The sequence below is a fragment of the Rhinopithecus bieti genome, unplaced genomic scaffold, assembly GCF_001698545.2.
Source record: "Rhinopithecus bieti isolate Rb0 unplaced genomic scaffold, ASM169854v2 scaffold_8307, whole genome shotgun sequence".
NCBI lineage: Eukaryota > Metazoa > Chordata > Mammalia > Primates > Cercopithecidae > Rhinopithecus > Rhinopithecus bieti.
Window position 1 is genome coordinate 2,066,841 of NW_016806443.1, and position 23,798 is coordinate 2,090,638.

Sequence of the window (23,798 nt, forward strand, 5' to 3'; positions counted from 1 at the left end):
GTGAGGCGATGCCTCGCCCTGCTTCAGCTCTCGCTGGTCAGGCTGCAGCAGCTGACCAGCACCGATTGTCCGGCACTCCCTAGTGAGATGACCCCAGTACCTCAGTTGAAAATGCAGAAATCACCGGTCTTCTGTGTCGCTCGCGCTGGGAGTTGGAGACTGGAGCTGTTCCTATTCGGCCATCTTGCTCCGCCCCCAGTAGTAGCTTCATTTTTTAAAAGATGAAGACACAGAAACTCAGAGAGGTAAAATATTTATTCCATAATTATTAATGCCAGCAAGTGCTCAATATAAAACTCCATCTGGGCACCACCATGGTTCATACCTGTCATCCCAGTACTTTAGGAAGCTGGGGTGGGAGGATCACTTGAGGTCAGGAGTTCAAGACCAGATTGAGCAACATAACAAGACCCTGTCTCTGCAAAACTAAAAAAAAAAAGAAAAAAAAAAAAAAGAAAGAAAGGCTGGGCGCGGTGGCTCAAGCCTGTAATCCCAGCACTTTGGGAGGCCGAGACGGGCGGATCACGAGGTCAGGAGATCGAGACCATCCTGGCTAACACGGTGAAACCCCGTCTCTACTAAAAATACAAAAAACTAGCCGGGCGACCTGGCGGGCGCCTGTAGTCCCAGCTACTCCGGAGGCTGAGGCAGGAGAATGGATAAACCTGGGAGGCGGAGCTTGCAGTGAGCTGAGATCTGGCCACTGCACTCCAGCCTGGGCGACAGAGCGAGACTCCGTCTCAACAACAACAACAAAAAAAGAAAATCAGCCAGGCATGGTAGTGTGCACTTGCAGTCCTAGCTACTTTGGAGTTGGAGGTGGGAGGATTGCTGGAACCTAGGAGTTCAAGGACGAAATAAGTTATGATTGTGCTACTGCATTCCAGCCTGGGTGACAGAATAAGATTCTATATTGGAAAAACAAAAAAAATCCAAACCCAGGTCTGTCTGAATATCCCTTCTTTATACCAATTGAAAAGAATTCACATCTAGCTCTGGATGTATACTTGCTCTATATGAGTCAAATAATTTCTATTTCTTTATCTTGAAAAGTAGCAATAACATCAACTTTTAAAACATGATTTGACTTTTAATATGATCAAGTGAGATGTTTTAAAATATTCTGAAATGAAAATATGAAATCCCACATGAATACATTAACCCCTTCCTTCATGAGTATTGTTTCTGTACTGTTAAATCCATAAAAATACAGGTAAATACACTTATTAGATTCAAACATAATGTTTTTTCTATAGCATAAGCCTGTGTTCTAAGGAATTAGTAGTTACAAAATTAGAACTATTCACCTTCATGAGATAAGACCAAACTGTTTTCCATAGGGGAAAATTTCTCCAGCAATGTAGACAGGATCACATTTATTCACATTCTTTTCATCACCTGGTATTATAATATTTTGTCGTTATTGCCTCTCTAGTGGGAGTAAAATGATACCTCATGGTGGTCTTCACTTGCATTTTTCTGATTAATAATCTGATTACTAATTAGACTAAACATCTCTTTTTTATTGGTCATAAATATTTTCTCTCCTGTTTGTGGGGATTTTGCTCATTTTCTATTGGGGTGATTGTTCTTTTCATTAAGATCATCTCATTAAATGTAGAGTTTGCATCAAGAAGATGAAGTGCCCTCATTCCTCATTAGGACAAGTGTGGATTCTGGGAGGCAAAAGGTCCCTGTAGGACAATAGAGATGTAAATCATAATGCAGGTGGAGCCCCCTCCAGGATGCTCCTGTCCCTGCGGGGTGGGGAACAGGGTAGTTGAGGCAATGACAGGCTTCCATGGAAGCTTCCAGGATACCCGATACCCGTCTTCAGTTCAGAGGAGTGGGGGTTATTTGCCAGGAAATGGATGGTGCCTGAGGCTTTCCCACATCTGTGAAGGAATTTAGCATTCTGTGGAAAGTCCCCAATCTCAAAAACATCCACTGTAGGAATTGAAATTGCAATAAAAATTCCAGTGAATAATGTAAATGAATAAATAAAGTTGAATTTCAGTCCTCAAGCTAAAACAACAACAAAAAAAGAAAAGAAAATAAAACAGATGAAGAAGTGCAAAAAGTAACATAGTAAATTGGTAGAAGATTCTGAATCAGGGCTGAACAAGTCCAGTGCTTTTACAAGAATAGCATGATCCCCCGAACCTTTTTTTTTTATTTTTTTGACAGAGAATCTTGCTCTGTACCTCAGGCTGCAACATAGTGGCAAAAACATGGCTCACTGCAGCCTGGCCTCAAGTGATCCTCCTGCCTCAGCGTCTGGAGTATCTAGGACTACAGGCACATGCCACCATGTCCAGCTAAGTTTTTTTTTTTATTTTTTGCATATTGCCTAAGTTGCCCAGGCTGATCTTATACTCCTGGACTCAAGCGATCCTCCTGCCTCAGTCTCCAAAAGCACTGGAAATACATATGTGAGCCAGCCCGACATGGCCTCTATTTTCTGAGACTCCTCATTCTCAAACAGAGGAGGCGCCCCTGGGTAAAGCTATTTGAGTAAGACCATGTGGAATATCCAGCTAGAATGGTTCTTGTTACTTCAACTTCATTCTTCTAATAGAAATGAGGCAAAAGGTGCCAGGCATATGGATGAGAAAAGAAAACCTGTCAATTTTGAAGATACATAGAACTTGTTGTAAAGCAACCACCAGCACAGCACCTCCCAGTCTGGAGATAGGTGGGGGTGAATATAGATTTGATGTGAAACCTTGTGTAAGATATATAATAGGCACTAGAGAAATGACACTTGGAGAATAAAATAATAAAATATGACTTGCTAGACAGACTGGTTTGCTGACCAGCTGCAGGTTCTATAACTGCAGCTTACTTCCCTTTTGTTTTGCAGTATTTATAACGCACTTGGCAGATCTGCATTCTTCCCTCTCTGATTGCAAATAAAAAAAGAGGGAGTGAGGGGTTGGCATATGAGAAGAGGACGAAAAGGGATGATTTGCTGTCCTATCCTAATGATATCCGGAAAGAATAACTTGGGCTCTGGGATAGAAGAAACTTATACAAATACAATATTTCAGTGAATTTATTCATTCTTTCATTGACTCCTTCCCACCCTCCACATTCACCATTGTAAGCGTTGGATCACTTTCCTTGTATGGTATGGTTAACTGACTAGTGAGAAAAGACCTATTTTTCTACTGAAATGGCAACCTTTCATCTACATGCATTCTTTGCCTTTCCTCCTGCTATAGGTTTTCCAGGTCCTGGCACCCATCTTTTCTTCCTGCTCTTTTCTTTCTCTTCTTTTTTGAGTTGTTTTCAGATTGAGGAGAAAAATAGTATCTTTGGAGCATCTCTTATTTACAAGCAGGTTTAGATTACTTCCCTGTTAAATGTACAGGATTTGCCGCCATAGACTCTCAAATGCTAAACTGAAATTCCAGATCTTTAAGGTGGGTGGGAGCAGAACAGAGCTTATTGGTCCCACTTGGACAAGGGCAGAAGTAGATTCGAGGGCGTGTGAGGATGTGGAGAGAGAAAAGAGTTGTCCAACTCATGAGTGAAACTTTGAAGATATCCACAATACCTTTCCAACATTTGGAACTGGACAAATAATTATGCGTTTCTAATATGATGACATAAAATATATTTATAACTATGCCATGTTCTCTCACTACAGAGTGCAAAACCTTCTGTTAAAAGCAGTATTTTAATTTTCCTCTTATTTCCTCAGTTTTTCTCCTTTCTTCTTCTATTATTCTTCTAATTGCTTTACTGATTTATAGACTTAATTAAAGCATATCAAAGATCTTATTATCTAGTCCTGTCATTTCACAAAAGAGAAGTTGAGAATCAGTGGCATTGTTCAAATTGTTTATGTTCTTCAATAGTGAAGTTCTGGTCATCTGACTTCTATACTGCTGTCCTCTACCCATGATGACTGAGTTTCTACTTTAGGAAACTGCTTCTCAGACATCTTTTTTAAAACTATTTTTTTAAGTTCAGGGGTACATGTGCAGGTTTTTTGCACAGATAAACTTGTGTTACAAGGGTTCGTTGTACAGATTATTTCATCACCCAAGTATTAAGCCTAATACCCATTAGTTTTTTCCTGATCTTCTTCTTTCTCTGACCTCTATAGAACCCTCCAATAAGCCCCAGTATATGTTGCTCCCTCTATGTGTTCGTGTGTTCCCATCATTCAGCTCCCATTTATAAGTGAGAACATAAGGTATTTGGTTTTCTGTTTCTGTGTTAGTTTGCTAAGGATAATGGCCTCCAGTTTCATGTTGGATTCATGTTCCTGCAAAGGACATGACCTCATTCTTTTTTATGGCTACATAGTATTCTATGGCTTATATATACCACATTTTCTTTATTCATCTATCATTATGGGCATTTAGGTTGATTTCATGTATTTACTATAGTGAAGAGTGCTGTAATGAGCATACATGTGCATGTGTCTTTATAATAGAACTATTTGTATTCCTTTGGGTATATACCCAGTAATGGTATTGTTGGGTTGAATGGTATTTCTGTCTTTAGGTCTTTGAGGAGTCGCTACACTGTCAGACATCTTTTGACAGACTTGTATACTGGCTCTTTTTTGTTTCACTTTGTATTGTTTCACGTCAGTAAAATTAAGATACAGTCTGACTGTTTAGAGACTGAGCATCTAAGTGCCCCACTACCCCATGTTGCTTGTGAATATTAATACCACGGAATTTCTGGTAGTGACAAATGGACCCTTCAGAGACCTCAGTAGAGTCCTGATCCTCTGTAAATTACCAAAACGCTATTAAGTGTATAGATAGATTTTTCTGGTCTGTGTTTTCTGTGACTTTCCAAAATCACAAATATCTTAAGTTATATGAGTACTTTCATTGGTTTTGTCTATCCTTAGAAACCCATAGTTAGTAAAATTTCACAGCCATGGGACATTAAGTTATGCCACATGCCCAATTACTCATTCAGCAAACATTCACTGAATGCCTGTCACGTGCATTCTACTGACAGGCAGTGAAAATGAAAAGGATGGATATGACTTTTTCCTCAGAAAGCTCATAGACAGTGGCTGAAACAGACATGCAAACCAAAAATTGCTTATGCAGAGCAGGCATCCTATGCCTTAAAATTTAATGAAAAAGAAATATATATATATATATATATTTCAGACAGACAAAGCAAAACCGGAGAAGGCAATACAGCATCAGAAAGGCATTATCTGTTGGTTCCTAGTTGTACCCCACTTATCCTCAGAGAAGGTCCATCAACACTGACCGTGGAGGCAAGAAGACTAATCCAAGCAGCACAGCACTGCCCCTGACTGGCACATGCATTGGGACATTTTCCTATCCATCCTCTCACCATGGTGAGAGGAGAGCTTGGGCCAGAGCTGGACTGGTGGACTACGAATCTAGGTAGAGAAATGGCCTGTTTATTATGAGAAGAGCCTCCAGGGCTCAGATGCTTATATCACTCGAGAACTTTGTGTTCTTCCTTTGAGGTAACAGACACAGTGAGCTGACACCTTGACAAGCTACCAAAAGGGAAGAGTAAATAATCCAAGGCCATCTAGATTATTCTCTCCTCATTCTTTATACACATACATATGCATCATATACATATGCATATACCTATACATATACACTTATATATGTACGTATTTTTCCCCTCCACAATGCCATTATTTTAAAAAGTTGGTGGCGTGTTGTCTGAGCAAATAAACGAGGTACACACGTGTTTAGCTTTGTGTGAAATCTCAGACTTACAGCATTCTCTCTTTTATGTGTTATCCTCATCTCATTTTTAGGGTCAAAATAATGTAAGTTATTTTACGATTCTGTCGATTTCTTCCTCCATATTACTTGCCTTTCTCTAAGATCTCACTAAATTGTAGATTATCTTCTAAACTTAATAACACAGTTTATTTTATTTTTGTTGACAAACCTTGCATGTTTCCTCTTCATATTCAACAGATTCTCTACCTGAACTCCCTTTCTGTGTATTTCTCTCCCATGAACAGTGAGTTCATGGAACTACAAACAACATAGAAATATCAGAATACAGAAAAAACATGAAAGACTTTTGAAAAGGTAGGTGCACTGGATGTATTTTATTCTCCACTCTTTCACCGTGATTGGTGTCCAGGAAGCTGACTGATCTTGACTACATCCATGGATTCTTCCATCCTTTAGCTGCTAGTTGGGTTCAACCAATGGGAAGCATCAGAAGATGATCAAGAGACAAGAGGGGAGTTGGATTAAGACATTCATGACTTCACTGCCCCTTCTGGGAGATACTATAGATTGTTGCCTCCCTCTGCTAAAGACCACAGATCTTGGTAGACATCCCTCAACACAGACATATATTCCCAGTTCCAGGAATTTTCTCCTCTTCCCACTTCAGGCCTAATGGTATTAATACCCCTACTAGTACTATACCCTAAGTACTGAACTTTCATTTCTTAGTTTCTTAAGGGCATTCTCATAGATTTGTGTTGTAGATGGTAGTATATATGAGCCTGAAGCTTAGAACAGAAGTTCTAGAATAGAAGTATAGATTTGGTAGTTGAAGTGTTCAGAACAAAAAAAGAACATGACTGAAGAGAGAAGCCTAGGGAGTACTAATAGGATACTCCAAGGAATCTTTCTCTTGCTTTCTTTGCCATATTATCCTCTTCTCTTCCTTTAACTGTGAGTATGTCCTTCATTCAAGAATACATAATGATTAAATGATGTCCATGAAAAAAGAGATTAATAGACACAAAATAAACAAATTTCTTTTTGTAAGGTTTTGTATATAACAGAAAGTTATGGCATATTTGAATTTGTATAATAGCAGGATTTATTATAAATTCTTTGAATTGTGCTGTGAATGTGCTCTGTAGAAAGGAATGGAGACAGAAACACTTCAGCTAGACTCCCTTTTCACTAATAACATTTTTCAATGGCGGCTTCAATTGTTTTTCTCCCCTTGATGAGTCATTAATTTAAATGGGGCTGATCTTGATCTCTATAATAATTTTCATTCAGTCGGAAGTTAATTACTTTCATAGATAGAGGAACTCCAGGATAAACCATTTTTTCACAGTCTCCCTTATTGCTCTGGAAGGCCCAATTTCCATTTAGCCATAAAAGTGTATTAAAAGTTTGTGTTTTCTTTCACATGGGGCAACTCCTTTGAGTAAAACATTCACCTGTTCTCCTTATTTCTCATGACTCTGAAATGCATCCTGACTGCTTCCTTTACTAGCCAAAATATTTTATAGTCCATTCATTTTAGTGCATTAAATAACTCAATTCTTATGAAGTACACTGCTGATCTGAATAATAATGTTATGAGTGAAATTGGCACCTTTAGTACTATTACTTTGGGGTTTCAACTTAGTATTTGTTTACTTCCTTGGAATACTCTTGTCCTCGGGTTTTCACATTTTACCTGGCTCTTAATGGCTCTTAATTATTTCCCAATGGTAAAGTGTCGATTCTAATAGTAGAATAAGATGGGATACATTCAACCTTATGCACTGTCACCATATTATTTGTCAAATTCCAGCCATGAGTGGGATGAGCTTTATATCCATGGCCATGACAGAACATGGCTTAGCTTGGCCATTCATTTCAAAAGGAATGTCCTGGCCTTTGTCTCTATGTGCTTAAGGAGGCACCCTTTGCCCTTCCAAGCAGTTGGAGTATGCTAGGAAGTATGATCACTGGTCTGGGCATTTGGTTTTGCAGAATTTTGGAATAACTATCTTCACTCATTAAAATCTGGAGAATTCTCTATGCCCTTTAGTACTAATTTTGAAAATATTACCATAAAATGAAGTTGATAAAAAGTAATAAAGGTCTGTTCTCTTGATACCTGAATTTCAACTTGGCACCTTAAACATACATTATTTATGCAAAGTGTTATAAATCACCATATGCTCATTAACTACTTGTTGTCTGCACATATAATGAGTGTTTTTTAATTTCTTTTTTATATATTTTATTCTACTTGAATAAATGGAAGTAATGCTTCTACTGATATTTACTGAGTAACTTCCCTCATCCTTACACTACTCCCAGAGTTAGAAGTAACTCAGAAGGAAAAATATTAGATTCCAGTTCACCCTGATGTATATTTTTAATGGGGGAAAAGGGAGATACTATAATTGTATCACATTACAACATAGAGAATAAAATTTAAAAATAATTTTGAACAAGACAAAGAAGGTGATCTCATGGAAGGATGGAGTTATTTCAAGACTCTGGAATGGCATGGAATATAAAATATGGACCTTACGAGAGAGCAAGAAAGAACTGTTAGTTAGCGGTCTTTTGTTTTGATTCCTGCTTGGTTTTATACATTCTTTTAAAAGTACTATTTATTTTCTGTTTGAACTGTTTTCTAGATGAACCTTAATATAAATGTACTGTTTAAGGGGAAATGTCAACTCTTAGTCATCTAGAAAAAATGCTTCACTCTGACCTAAGATTAATGGGTATAGATAGCAACAGGAAGCCTGGATTGAAAATAGACCTGGTTTTTGAATCCTCCATTACTGAACATCAATATGTAAAACAGATATAAATGGGGCATCAGTTGTAAAAGAAGACGGGAAGCCTCTACCCACATTTCCACTCCTCCTCTACCCACAGGATTTGTAAATTACTGCTATACTTTTTTATTGTTAGAGCATTCAAATGTTAACCTTCTTTATTAAGTGAATAAATGGTGACGGCTGACGCATTAGTCTCAACTCAAATCCCTTTGTCTGTAGCTGTATGGTCAGCTGCCAAGAAGATATTTTAGTGACAACTAAAGCAACAAATCAATGACCATATAAAGGATTTTTTTTTCCTCTCTCTCTTATTATTACACCCATTTTACCAGAGGAAGTGTAAAGCAATAGGGTGAGGACCTCTCCTTCTGCTGACTCCTTAGCAAACACACTCGAAGGCTACATGTGAGGTAATGTGAGGTTAGCCGTGGGACTCGCTGTTCAAGAAAGCTGGTGAGACTCCCCTTACTCCAAGGTCTCTCAGAGACGCCTAATGGAAGAAGTAGGTGTTTTGGCCTGGATTGACAATCCTCTTGGATGACTCTACAGACCAAGTGCCAAAACCCCACTTCACTTTGTGCTGGAGAGGCAGCACAATAAGTCAGGAACTCATCTGGGGCAGGAGGCCAAGGATTTGAATGGCAATTTCTGTGCTTTGTTCAGGACATCTTTTGGTGGCAGCCCACTCCTATCAACACAACAGGCGTCACAGTGGTATATGTGTGTGTGTTTGTGCGTGCATGTGTATGTGTGTGTTTTCTAGAATAGCTCCATTAATGAAGGAACTAGGAACCAACTAAGGGACTATTTAACTATTGGCAAAATATTGAGTGTATTCTGATTTTCAAGTTGTTGACTTATTGGTTCAAAGCTTGTGCAAATAAACTGGAAATGTTAAACAAGCTGACAAACACATAAACCCACAAAAGATAATGACAGTCTATTTATTTGCTGTGCAATGACATCCATACGATTATAAAAATATCGGCTTATTCTTTTTGACTATTACTCAGTGATATCCGAGAGATGAGTTGGGATCTCTGACAAATAGAGTATTCATGGGATGACATGTATCTGAAAAAGCCACAAGGTATATACCAGCACTGTACGTCTCTATATTGTATAAACATATCTAGTGTCTATTCACACCTCAGTAAGTTTAAAAGTTGTTATTTTTCCTGAACATGCTAAATGTTTTGTAGAGTTCTATAAACAAATTTTAAATATTATGACATCTCAGTAACTACTGCATAGAAAATCTTCATGTCTAGAATAAAAGATAAAACAATTTTGGAGCCACATCTCTAATTAGTCAAAACATTTTATCAACTGAAAAGTTTTAAATCAATTCACTAAGAATATCAAACTGAAATGTGATACTTTATAAATTAAGCTAGAAGTTTAAAACTAAATATTTACCATTTGATCATCTGATTTTGAAAAATAATAATGACTCATAGTGGCTGCTTGATATTATGTAATCTACTCCATTTGGAAACATAGTTTGAAACTGATTACACTGGTGCCATTTTTCAAACTTTTATTTTTCTAATGAGAATTTGGCAAATTATTACCAGCACATTTGTATGCTAATGGAAACAAGCCAGTTGAGAGCGAAGAGAACAGCTGGTAGAATAGATAAGAAGGCAACATCTTAGAGTTGGTAAGAGAAGAAGGAATCCAGTGAACAAGAAGAGACATTGTCTTTATCTTAGACACAGTGACTTCTTCCATGTTAGCAGCAGGGAGGGCAGAGTGTTTGGGCTCTGGTGCTTGCAGCTCTTTGAATGCCACAATGGGAGCCTGTGGACTTTTTATTTTATTCACTTCTATTTTCTATTGTACTTCTTACATCTATTGTAAAATGAAGACACAGTGTCATCATTTTTTTTTCTGAGATAGGGTTTTATTCTGTTGCCCAGGCTGGAGTGCAGTGGGACAATTATGGCTCATTGCCACCTTTACCTCCCAGGACTAAAGCCATCCTCTCACCTCAGACCCCCAAGAAACCAGGACTAGAGGAGTGTGCTACCATGTCCAGCTAATTTTTGTATTTTTTGTAGAGATGGAGTTTCACCATGTTGCCCAGGCTAGCCTCAAATTCCTGAGCTAAAGCCATCCACCTGCCTCAGCCTCCCACAGTGCTGGGATTACAGGTGTGAGCCGCCATGTCTGGCCAGCATCATCTGTTGAGAGTAAGAATGGGTAAGAAGTGCTGAAGATTGAATGAGACTTCAAATGACACAAAATAGTTTTTAAATGGAGGCAGGAATTAAATGGGTCGCCAGCTCTGTCCACAACACAGTGGATTATCTCTTCAGTTGACAGTAACATTACTATTCCAAGTTTCAAAAATTTGAGCATATGCCCCTCAGTATGGTCACTCCGAGGCCCACCAGTTGGTCTCTTCTTTAGCTTTTAGAGATGTCTGAAAAGATGGCTGAGAGGCTATTTTTATGTTTCTGCCCTGGAGACTCTGAACCTCTTCTGGGATAGGCACTAATATCATGTGAACAATGGTGAGCCAAGTCATCTTCACCTTTCTCTTATCTCCTTCCTCTCCTTAGCTTCTACCCTCTAACAGTGTCCTCTAGATACATCCTTCAGTTAAAAATAGTTCGAGAATTTACCCACCAATAAATCTATATACTTACAAATGAATGTATACCTTCTACGATAGTAATTTTTATATTAAAATGTAACTCAGAGTATGAATTTTAAAGGAGGTTATGCCTTTCTGACCAACATAAACAAAGTGATTTGAGTGGAGGACTAACAAGAAATGTGTTTGTTGAGATAGGAGTGCCTGAGACACGTGGATACCAACATCTGGTTCTGGTATTGTAGATTCATTAGGCCCATGCTAGGCTCCATTAGAGTGTAAATGTAGAGGTTGGTAAAAGAATTATTAGTAGAGCTTAAAAGTAGCCACAGAATATGTAGGATGTGCTTGAATGTGAAGACAGAAACCAAATTCTACATTTTTCCCTTCTGGTGATTTCTGAAGTGGGTGTCAGAAGACCAAAGCATACATTAAGAAGGAAGTGAAGGGGCCGGGCGCAGTGGCTCATGCCTGTAATCCCAACACTTTGGGAGGCCGAGGCAGCAGATCACCTGAGGTCGGGAATTTGAGACCAGCCTGACTAACATAGAGAAGCACCGTCTCTACGAAAAATACAAAATTAGCTGGGCCTGGTGGCGCATGCCTGTAATCCCAGCTACTCGGGAGGCTGAGGCAGGAGAATCGCTTGAACCTGGGAGGCAGAGGTTGCAGTGAGCTGAGATCGCGCCATTGCACTCCAGCATGGGCAACAAGACCGAAACTCCATCAAAAAAAAAAAAAAAAAAAAAAAAGAGAGAAGAAGGAAAAGTGAAGGGTAGGGGGCTACTCTATCCCTGATTCTAAATAGTACCGCCTCAAATAGTGCAAGTACTATCCCTGTGGTTCCTGGGGCTCTGGGTGAGGGAGAACGTAGAGCGAGGGAGGAAGTAGCTGTGTGGCTATCCTAGAACTGGGCACCAAGCAAGCTGTGCCCCAACCTAAGAGGGGGCTAAAGGAATTATCTCTTACCAGTGGCCAGTGGTAGACAAATGTATTTCTCTGTACCTGCGTCTTAGGAGATAGGAAATTCTGGAATGCAGCCGCATGCTGCCCTAGAAAACCATCCACATCATCTACACAAAGACTTCCATGTTAACAGAGGCTGCTAGCAGCCAATGGAATGGGCTTGGACCTAGTACTACCTTCACATAGTATAGACGTGAAAAACTTCAAGAGGATGTTTGGCTTCCCTCTTTCTTCTTCCCATTTCTAACACCAGAGGAGCTAGACAGTGGGGAAAGAGAGAAACAAATGTTGCTAAGCCAGAACATCCTATTCACTCATTCCCAGATTCTCCAGTCAATAGACAAAGAAGGAGTCAAATAGATCACGATTCCTCCCAACTCAGAGACCAGAGGTAAACTGGAGTAGACCAAGTTAACTTAACTATAAGTTGTAGAGTAACTGCTTAACTGTAAGTTGTAGAGTAACTGCTAAAGTGAACAACTTAACTATAAGTTGTAGAGTAACTGCTAAAGTGAGATTTGACAAAACATGCTTGAAGGCAATGGTTGATAAAATATTCACACTTTTTTGTCTATTCTACAGTTCATTGTGTTGAGACTCAATAAACCAATCTCATAAATACAGAAATAAACTCTTTCACTTGCAATGGTGTGTGTGTGTGTGTGTGTGTGTGTGTGTGTGATGGATATGAAAGCCACATGCATTCAGCCGGGCGTAGTAGCTCACACCTGTAATCCTAGCACTTTGGTAGGCTGAGGTGGGCAGACTACTTGAGGTCAGGAGTTCTAAACCAGCCTGGCCAACACGGTGAAACCCTGTTTCTACTAAAAATACAAAAAAATTAGCTGGCGGTGGCAGGTGCCTGTAATCCCAGCTACCTGGAGGCTGAGGCAGGAGAACTTCATGAACCCTGAAGGCAGACACTGCAGTGAGCCAAGATGGCGCCACTGCACTCCAGCCTGGGCGACAGAGCTAGACTTCATAAAAAAAAAATAATAATTAATTTTTTAATAAAAAAGCCATATGCATTCAACAGAAACCATACTTCAAGGACCTATACAACCATTCTGTTTTTCACTATCAGTAAAGTAGTTAGTAAATTACAGGAGGTATTCAGCACCTTCTTATCAAATATTTCTTGATTTAGATGATTTTGCCACTGGAAGCTAATAATGTAAGTGTTCTGAGCAAGTTTAAGGTAGGCTAGGCTAAGCTACGATGTTCGGTATGCTGACTAAATGCATTTTTGACTTACAATATTTTCAACTTACAATAGGTTTATCCGGAAGTAACATAACCATAAGTTGAGGAGCCTCTGTACTATACTGCAAAATGTTATACTGAAATACTTTTTAAATGATGCATATTCAACTAATTTTCTTCCACTGAAAATATGTTTAATTATTTTTAGTGAAAGCAAAAGGTTTCTGTTCAGTTAATAAATAAAACATTTCTAATTTTTTTTTCATTCTTTAAAATGTAGACTTTGGAGTACAGTTTAATCTAAAAATTAGGACAATTGTCGGTGTATACATTTATTTATATATGAGTTATATAGGTTTACTGGTAGGTAAATTCTCAAAACATTTTTAAACTGGAAGATATATCTAGATACACTTTATTAGAGAAAAGAGGTAGGAAAAGGGGTCCAAAAAAGGAAGGTGAGAGAAAGGCAAAAGGAAAAGAAAGAGAAGGAAGAAGACAAGAACTCAGAGGAGAAGAGCTGGTCATGGATATGTGGAGAAGAAAGTAGAGGAGAAGGAGACTTGGGGCAGAGAGGGGCGTGGATCCTAGGGAAGACAGGATGGCTTGGATTGCTTGGTTCACATGACATCAGCGCAGGTTCCAGAACAGTTCAGTGTTTTGAGGGCACAAACATAAAAATAGCTTCTTGGCAACCTTTCCTAGAATCTGTAAAGGGAAAAGGAATGACTGGAGGGCCTCAGACAGACTATACTGAGGGGCATACGCCCACATTTTCATAACTCTGCAGTAATAACACTGCTGTCAACTGAATAGGTAACTGGTAATTTTTTTTTTTTTTTTTTTTTTTTTTTTTTTTTTTTTTTTTTTTTTTTTGACAGAGTCTCTCTCTTTTGTCTAAACGAGTGCAGTGATGCGATCTTGGCTCATTGCAACCTCTGCCTCCCAGGTTCAAATGAATCTCATGCCTCAACCTCCCGAGTAGCTGGGATTACAGGCATGTGCCACCACACTGGGCTAATTTTTTGTATTTTTAGTAGAGACAGGGGTTTCACCATGTTGGCCAGGCTGGTCTTGAACTCCTGTCCTCAACTGATCTGCCTGCCTCAGCCTCCCAGTGTGCTGGGATTACAGGCGTAAGCCACCATGCCTGGCCACAACTCGTGGTTTTTGAGGTCAGAGAGGATAGTAGAGGGTGAGTGGTAGTGGTTGCAGGGGAGAATTAAGTAGACTCTAAATAAGAACATGTAGTCATGACCTGTTCTCTGAGAGCATTTGTTAAGCTTTCCATATTGAAATATGAAACTGTCCACTGAATTGAAAGTTAGTGGAGAAATGTAATTTTTTGAAGGAGTAAGTTTCATTTACTTGGCATCAGTTTAAAAAACAAAAGCCCAGTACAAACTTGCAAGATTAGTTTCACCTGCCAGAGAATGACATTGTATTGGGAATAAACAACAGCATCCTTGTTAAAAGAGTCAGAAAAGGTCTAATATGCAAAGTACCCTCTGTACTACTGAAAAACTGCCTCAGTGTGACTCAGAGTTCACTCACAGAAAAGTAATTAAGGTCCTGAAAGTCAACAAGTATTTATTAAGAGCTTAAAATGTGTTCTACACTGTAGTAGGAATTATGGTGGATCCAGTCTTGCTTTCAAGGAACTTACCCACTTGTAGGTAAATTAATAATTGAAATTGCAATAAAGGTTTGATACAGTTAGGATTAAGTACCTACGTTAGTTTTTACAAAGAAAGAATACAAATCAAATTTAATGAACTGGATTTGTGATGTTACACGGAAGAGTGAGAGGAGAACTGAGAGAGAAAAAAAGAGAGAGAAAATTACTTTTGAAACAAAACATTGCCCCAGGGTTCAAGAGAAACAAAACGAAAAGGAAACAGAAGGTAAGACAGCAGGAAGCAGACACTAGAAAAGAAAAATAAATAAAAGATAAGACCAGGGTGCCTGAATACTTGTCCATTCCTTTTCTATTTTCCATTAATTAATACATTTGTTTGAAAAAGCATTTATCTGATATGCACGAGACATGGTGCTGAGCAATGGAGAAACAGAGTTAAAGAAGACATGATCTCTGCCCTTGAGGAACTTACAATTCAAGAAAATCAAAGCAGTAAAGCACTGATTGCACTGCAGTGGATCAAGGATGCTTTGCCAGAAAAGATGTTCATAGGAGTTCAGGAAGAAGGTAATTTACTGACAAGATCTAAGGGCTCTAGGGTTTCAGATGATTTGTTTTCAAGGATGAAAACTGAAGGAAGAATATGCTGAAATTAATGTTGAAAATTAATGATTCTCTATTCAAGGCGTACTTCCCCACAATTTAGTCCAGTACGTTTCAGTTCATCTGCTCTCATCTAGAGATATGTGTTAGCCAACCAGGGGTCTCTGCCCTGGGTTCACATTAGAATCACTTTTTAAAAAATGATGCCCGGGTCCCACTGTGGAGCAATTAAATTGAAATCACTTAAGTGAAACCTGGGCAATTGCATTAATTTAAAAAATTTCTCTAGACAATTCTAATGTGTTTCCAGTGTTGAGATCCACTGAATACTGCTCTAGCAAAGGTTTCTCAAAGCTTTCCGGGTTGGTTACAGACGTTATAACAGAGACACCTTTTCTTTTGGTGACAGTGATGTCCTCTCTTTATACTTCTCATTTGATACTACACTGTTCAGTTGAGTTCTTGTGATATTTAGTCACTGATGAAATCAATTGTATTTATTTGCAGAACATTCCTGTTTTGAAAGTTTGTCTATTTGCTGCTGGTCCATATAAATTCACCAAAAAGGTTCCAGCCAAATAATTCTTTCCCAGGTGTATCTAGTGAAAGAAAAGTAAATTCTGACAGTAGAAAATTTTCATTAGAATACAATTTTCAAAAAAAAAAAAATTGGTATTAGTTATTTGCCCTGAGAAATGGTTAAATATATCTATATGTTTTTAAAAGAAAATTAGTAACTTTTATATACAACACATCCATATATTATTGCTATTTAGGGGAACATTATTTCAGCTTGTTCTCATGCAGATAACTTTTACCCTCCTAGATATTTTGTAGGCAATAAAAAATACAGCTCAAATTTTAAAATTCTATGACTTCTGGAAGCCTTTTGAGTGCTGCCTGGAATTTTGTCTTTGGTCCTCAGTTGGCCTTGGCAGTATAAGGGCTGGGAGAAAAACATTTTTCAACTGCCTGCCTGCAAAATATCAAAAAATATTATGAGACCAGTCAGCGTTGCCAAATTCTTTCTTCTTTCTTTGTCCAGTCTCCCAAAGGAAATAATGGATTCCTTCCTTCTTTTTCCTTTGCAGACAGAAAAACTGAACTGCAAAGTTTAAGACAGAATTTCCCACCTATGTAGTCTGCCTATGTAGTCTGTTCATCAGAGTATTCAGTCCATGAAAGTCTGTAACAGAGGAAGCAAAGTACCCACTGTCTCTTCTGTGTGACATCCGTTCAGTTTTCTTACATATTATTTGTGACCAGTCCAACAACTACATCTAATAAAATAATTGCTAACAGTTTATTTAAAGTGTCCAAAACTAACAACTCTCTACTTGCTTTAAAAGTTAAGCTTCCTTCCCTTCCTTTCTGAACCTTTTTAGTATAATTTGGACAAAGGGCCTTCTAGATATTATAAAGTCTTATAAATATTAGAAATCTTGTTGAGAACTCATGATTGACATAAAGGCATGGACATTATGCTTTATTTAAACAAAACAGGTATAAATAGTGAAATTTCTATGTCAAGAATTATATAAAAGTATAGATATCTATGAATTAATGAAGACATGTATATTGTGGTGAGCTTTAAAATTATAATAAAATAATAGAGATTGTAGTGTTTCTGGTAACTTTTACAGCGTTCCTGTCAAAAGGCTTTCATAACTCAGGTATACAAGCTGGTGCAGAAACAACATATATTAATGGTGAGGGGATTAAAACATCTGCATATTGATTAGGAGTCCATTTTTTTTCCTAAATAGAGACAATCTAAAATCTGAAAGAAATGTCTTGTTTTACTGTGGCTTCCATAGCTCAGTAGTTGAGGAAGTAGTGAATGGAATTGTTATTATGGGTTTATTTCTCATTGACAAGAGCAAATTAATTGGTGAAATTAAAGCCAAAAGAAATTGTCAGAGAATGAGCAGCCTGTTTTATTTTCCATATTAATTATTACATTTTGTCAAAGGAATTTTGAAACAGAAAAGGCACACATAAAATTTCAGGTCCAGATACTCTAAAAGAGAAAATAAAATAAATGGAATGGTCTAGAAATAAATGACACTGTAATTAAAAACAATCTTGAGGAAGAAAAAGAAGCTCCTACAGACACAAAATTAATTTGAAAAGAGCTTCATTTGAGCTGATACCACAGTGTAGTCCTCTAAAATCAGCCTCCCAGTGGTTGGCTGCAAAAGCCATTATTATGATGCATTCATGTATTAAAGAGATACACATAAAAATCAAGATGGGAAGAACACAGATAAAAATAATACAAAGGAATGGAATGTTGGAATAATTAGAATAATATTTGGAAGGGAATACATCTAAATGAGCCACGATGTGTTGACAAAAAAAGAAAAAAAAAAAAAGCCCCAAGAGTGTGGCAGAAATAACCTGAAGCCTTTATTTGAAGAAAGAGCACAAGGAAAACCTAGGGCCCTTCCCTTTAGAATATGCTATAATATTAACCAAGTACCAGAGGCAGACAGAACTCAGATAATATTGTTTTCTTCTACATTTTCTATGAAGAAGAATACTGTAAACTAGAAAAGGCAGAGTAATAATTGATGCCCCAAAAGGGAAAGTTAGCATAAAAGAGTCTTGGTGATTTCAATCACTGGCTCCAAAATGTTTGCTTTCTGCAAAAAAATTTTTTTAATTAGTGCATTTACTTTATGATGAAACTCTTTTAATTTAAAAGAATGCCTTTTATTCTGATATTGTTTTACTTCATTTGGTTTGGGTATGGTTCACATATTCTTTGTCTAACGTTTGCTTCTTTTTATAAAACTGTGGTGATGCCGATGTAAATATTTTGTAATGTTCCTTAAATATGGTGAACTTAAAAGTCAATGATTCCATGTTCCGTTCCCATGTTTAGTTTTAATTGGTTACACAAATCCACAATCGGTGAGGGTTCCACTAAGATTTTCTTTTTCAATTTTTTAAGATTTCTTGTGAATAAGGAAGTAGTTGACACATGAATACTAACTAACAGAAAAGGTAGATGAAGTCAACAGTATTTTGCCTGTCCTTGTCTTCTAGTCCTCATTGTCCTCTCAGTTTCTCTCCAGAAAGCAACCCATTGTAACTAATTCTGGTGCAATATTCTACACAAATTCTGGGGAATTTACCTTAAAAACATCTGTGGATTCTTAATACAAATGGGTAATACCTAATTAGTCTATACCGTATAATCTTGCTTTCTTTTTATTTTTTTTACATAGTACTACATATATCCCAGGACATGGGGTAGCCATTATTTTATAGCTTTCTTTGAGTGAATTAAATATAGATATTAAAATAATGTATCTGATGATGCCTAATGGAATGAGTGTCAAAAATTCTTGAGAAAGCTCTGTAGTAAAAATGGTGTCATAACACAGGAAAGGAGTTGAAAATGTTGACACTATGTTTATAAGGCAGGAAATAATGCTTTAAAACTTAGCATAGCATGGTACGCTTTGGTATCATTTCCAAGCAAATTCCTGTTTAGCAAAGGCCAGAGAAAAGAACTGCTTTAAAACTTACATACTGGTAACTTTGGTATCATTCCAAGCAAATTCTGTTTACACTGATCCTTTAGGGACATATTGAAAAATAGGATGTGATGATCTAGAAATAATCATGATTCATAAGAAAAAAAATCAACGCAAACCTCATCAAGCTCTCTGAACTAAAATAATAGAAGAACGTCATGGATCTTGTACACTTTGATTGTAACTAGCCACCTGATAATGTGTTTCAGGATCCCTGCATGGACAACGCTGTGGAAGGCAGGGAGGAAAAAGGGCAGCTCAAACCTGATTGAGCAATTTTATCCAGAGAAGATTAGTTACTTCTCAGAGGAACTTCAAAGGTTGCCATATCCAATTAGAGTGTTGCAACAGCTTATCAATTAGCATTTTATCAATACATTGATGGTAAAGTGGGTGTGATTTTCAAATGTGTGTATAATCTAAATAGGGAAGAAAAAATGAATGGTACTGTATTTGAGTCAGAATTCAAAAAGATCTTAACATTATGGAAAAATAAACAAATTAAAACAACATTTAACTTTAAAGAAGTCCAAAATAATGACTAACCAAGTAGAGGAAAGTAGATCTGACTTAATAATTCTTAATTCTTATTATTAATAATTATTAATAATTAAAGAAAAGTTGTGTATTTTGTAAGTTGATTGCAAATACACTCTTCTTAACATATATTAGGCCCTTCCAACTCGAGGACTTTCTTTGGATCTAGAAATGCTTTCATTTTTTGCCTTTATTATTTCCTTCCTTATATTATATCTGTTCTCTCTTTTTGTAATTACTGTTAGACTTTTTGCTCTAGCCCTCTACCTTTCTGTCACTTTGCACCTTTTCATTACTGTGTCCATGGTATGAGTTCACAGCACCACTGAAACTACAATTAGGGTCTGAGTAATCTTCTGTGATACTCTTTATCTTACAATATGATTCCATATATTTCTATCTTTTTAGAATTTCTGTAAAATTATGAAAGTACTGTTAGCTTTCTAGTTCTGGTGTTGATTTATTGTACTCATTCACACTTCATACACAAAACCACACAATTAGGTCAAATCATGGGAATTTGAGAATAAGAAAGTGGACATTGTGTTCACTGCTTTATCTTTTAACACTTACATTTTAATTGAAAAACAAGGATTGTATATATTTATGGCATTTACAATGTGTTGTTTTGATGTATGTACACATGGTGAAATGCTTAGCATATTCACCACCTCACATACTTATTTTTTTCTGCAATAGATCTCCAAAACTAATTCCTCCTAACTGGAAATTTGTACCCTTGACCAACATCTCTCTGTTCCTCATCCCATTGCCACAGCCTCTCAAATGGCCAATAAGTATATGAAAAAATGCTCAACATTGTTAATCAGCAGGGAAATGCAAATTAAAACCCCAGTGAGATATCACCTGATACCTGCTGGAATGCCTGTTATAAAATAAAAAAGATAACAAGTATTGATGAGGGTGTAGAACAAAGGGAGCCCTTGTATGCTGTTGGTGGGAATGTAAATAAGTACAGTCACTCAACAAACCAGATGGAGGTTCCTCAAAAAACTAAAAATGCAATTACCATATGATCCAGCAATCCCACTTCTGGGTATATATCCAAAGGAACTAGTATCAGTATGTTGAAGAGATACCTGCATTCCAATGTTCATTTTAGTATTATTCATACTAACCAATATATGGTAACAACCCAAATGTCTATTGGCAGATGAATGGATAAATAAAATGTGATACATATTGTATATATCACATGTATATTATATACATATATTTTATGATCATAAATATATATATACACACAATAAATCACTATTTAGTCTTAAAAAAGAAGTACATTTTGTCATGTGCTACAATATGGATGAACCTGGAGGACATTATGTGGAGTGAAATAAGCCAGGCACGAAAACACAAACACTGCACTGTCTTGTCCCAATATCCGTTAACATAAATCAATTAGCACCAAATGTGTAATATGATCATATCAGCATTAAAAGAAATAGTGTGCTCAGGGAACGAGCAGTAATAGTTTCACTCATCAGAGTCTGTGTGAATACTATATTCAGTTCTATGCCTAATAATATAGAAACTAAATCACATGAGGAATCCTTTACGGAAGTAGAGATATTTTGCTTGGAAAGAGGCAAGGATAGTCATCTTCAATTACTTGAGGGGCATTATGTAGAAGTTAAACATATCTTAAATAGCTACAGGACACACACCTAGGATTAACGTTTTTTAAAAAGACAACGTGGTGAAATTCATATTGGAATAAAAAATAACTTGTTAATAATTAGGCATATACAAAGTTAGAATGATAATGGTATCAATAAATTTCCAACCCCAAGTTTTCTGTTTCTCTGGGTTCCATATATTTATCTGGTATTAAAGTTTGCTCTTTTTAAAATTTCAATTCACCCAATTCCTGGTTATCTTCCTGATTTGACCCACTACTTTGCCTTGATCTCTAATTTTTATGTCTTCAAATTCTTGACTTCTTACTCAAACTTCACCTGTACCTTGCTTACCTCTAGATCCTGAAAGCATCCCAGGATTTTCCACATAATTCCCAAACTTCACCTCCAAATCTCCTTCCAAGTTCTGTGTTATTTTGGCTGGGCCTTGCACACATTCTTGTCTTCTGATCAATGCTTGGTTCCAACAAGTGTTTCACTATCACACTCCCTATTCTAAGGGCCTTCTAACTGGGTTCTGCCACCTTTCCAACGTCCTTCTGTTTTAGGCCTCCTCATTTTTCATAGGTTAACATATACCCTCTCAGCATACTAGTCTGCCAAAAATGCTGCTTTCATTATTGCTTATCATTTTAACATCATTGTTTCAAAACCAATATTTCCCACTAGCTATGGGATGAAGTGCAGACTAGTCAGCTGGGACTGCCATAACAAAATACTATAGACTGGGTGGTTTCAATAACATATATTTACTTTTTCACAGTCTGGTAGCTGGGAAGTCCAAGATCATGGTTTAGGTCAGTTCAGTTGCTGGTAAGGGCTCTTCCTGGCTTGTAGAAGACTGGCTTCTCACTGTATCCTTGCATGGAATAGTTCTTTGGTGTCTCTACTTATAAGGGCACTAATCCCATCATGAAGCTTCCCTCTCAGGATCTCATCTAACCCTTATTACCTTCCAAATGCACCATCTCAGATATCATCTCTTAGATGTTAGGGCTTCAACATAAAAATTTGGGAGGTGGATGTAAACATTCTGTCCATAAGAAAATGTGCCTGGATGATGGTCTAGTTCCACCTGTATTTCTAGCTTTATCTCTTGGTCTTTATCTTTTTATCTCTTTTTGTCCTTATCTCTTTATCTTTTATCTCCCTTACATAATACTTCTTCTTCAACAAAATCTGTTTATTCACACTTTATTCATGATAGTCTTTTTGCTTTCATGACTCCCTTCCAAGATATACCCATCCAATTTATTCAAATACTACCCATCTTTAGCTTACTACATTTCTTCTATTATTCTTTGAAACTGTTGTAATCCCATATTATATTTGTTTTCACAGGAGTGCATGAAGTGGTGGTGGCTGTGTTATTTCTTTTACTATTACATTGTAATTTTTCTTGATGTAGAGACCAACATCTTGGACTTCTTTATATTGAGCACGTAGGTCTATAAAAAATAATTGCTTGCTTGAGTCACCTTCAGTTCATTCATGCCACAACATTTAATGAGCAATTACATTGTGCTAGCAGGTTAAATATAATACTTGCGTTAAAATTCCATAAATATACTTCCGTTTTCAAAATTATTTGCTCTTCCTAAAATGTCCATGTCAATACCTTAGAGAAAAAAAGGCCGTTTCTCTTTTCACCTTTCTTTTTGTAACTTTACACAGTTAAACTCTGTCTCCCTCACCTGGCTCACTAGTGACTCAGATTTTGCTTGGGCCCCAAATCTAAGATCACCATTTTTCCCTCAGTTCCATTGAGAAACAGTGAGATGGGGTGAATCAATGTCCTTTTTAACTTTTCCAAATTTCAAAACATCTGAAGAAAATAATTGACACAATTGAACAAAATAAATTAATTACTCCTCTTCTCCATCCTCTTAGTCCACTGTCTGGCAATAATAAACACTAAATAAATAGCTTGAATATTGAATGAAATAATTCTCAAGCCAATTGCTGAAATCTGGCAGCACAGAAACTTGGAAACATTAGAATTAGAACTAGAATTCAGATTTCAGAGATCATCTAGATCAATTTGTTCAATTTCTAGATAATGGAATGAAAGCATATAGAAGCTAAAATAGTTGTCCCCAGGTAACACAGAATGCAGTCAGCCTGGACTAGAACTCAGCTTCACTGTACCCCATTTCTGCAGTCTTTTAACTCCATCCTACAATTTAGACCACACTAATTCAGTGAGTTTAAAGACTTGCTGGCCTGTAGTCCCAGGACTTCGGGAGGCTGAGGCAGGTGGATCACCTGAGGTCAGGAGTTCGAGACCAGCCTGACCAACATGGTAAAACCCTGTCTCTACTAAAAATATAAAAAAATTAGCCAGGTGTGGTGGCTGGCACCTGTAATCCAAGCTATTTGGGAGACTGAGGTGGGAGAATGGCTTGAACCCGGGAGGCAGAAATTGCAGTGAGCCGAGATCGCGCCACTGTACTCCTGCCTGGGTGAGAGACTAAGACTCTTGTCTCACAAAAAAAAAAAAAAAAAAAAAAAAAAAAAAACAAAA

General features: G+C 37.3%; 1 protein-coding gene across 5 annotated transcripts in view; it reads left to right on the forward strand.

Annotated features, from left to right (window-relative positions):
• CHRM2 (cholinergic receptor muscarinic 2) overlaps positions 1 to 23,798 on the forward strand; it is a 155,417-nt gene that overhangs the window by 81,868 nt on the left and 49,751 nt on the right. The window contains exon 5 of one of the 5 annotated variants that reach the window (XM_017876514.1): positions 5,952 to 6,068. The exons of the other annotated variants lie outside the window; for them this stretch is intronic. The gene's annotated coding sequence lies outside the window, so the exon portion shown is untranslated. The remainder of the gene's footprint in view (positions 1 to 5,951; positions 6,069 to 23,798) is intronic. 5 annotated transcript variants of the gene reach the window in all.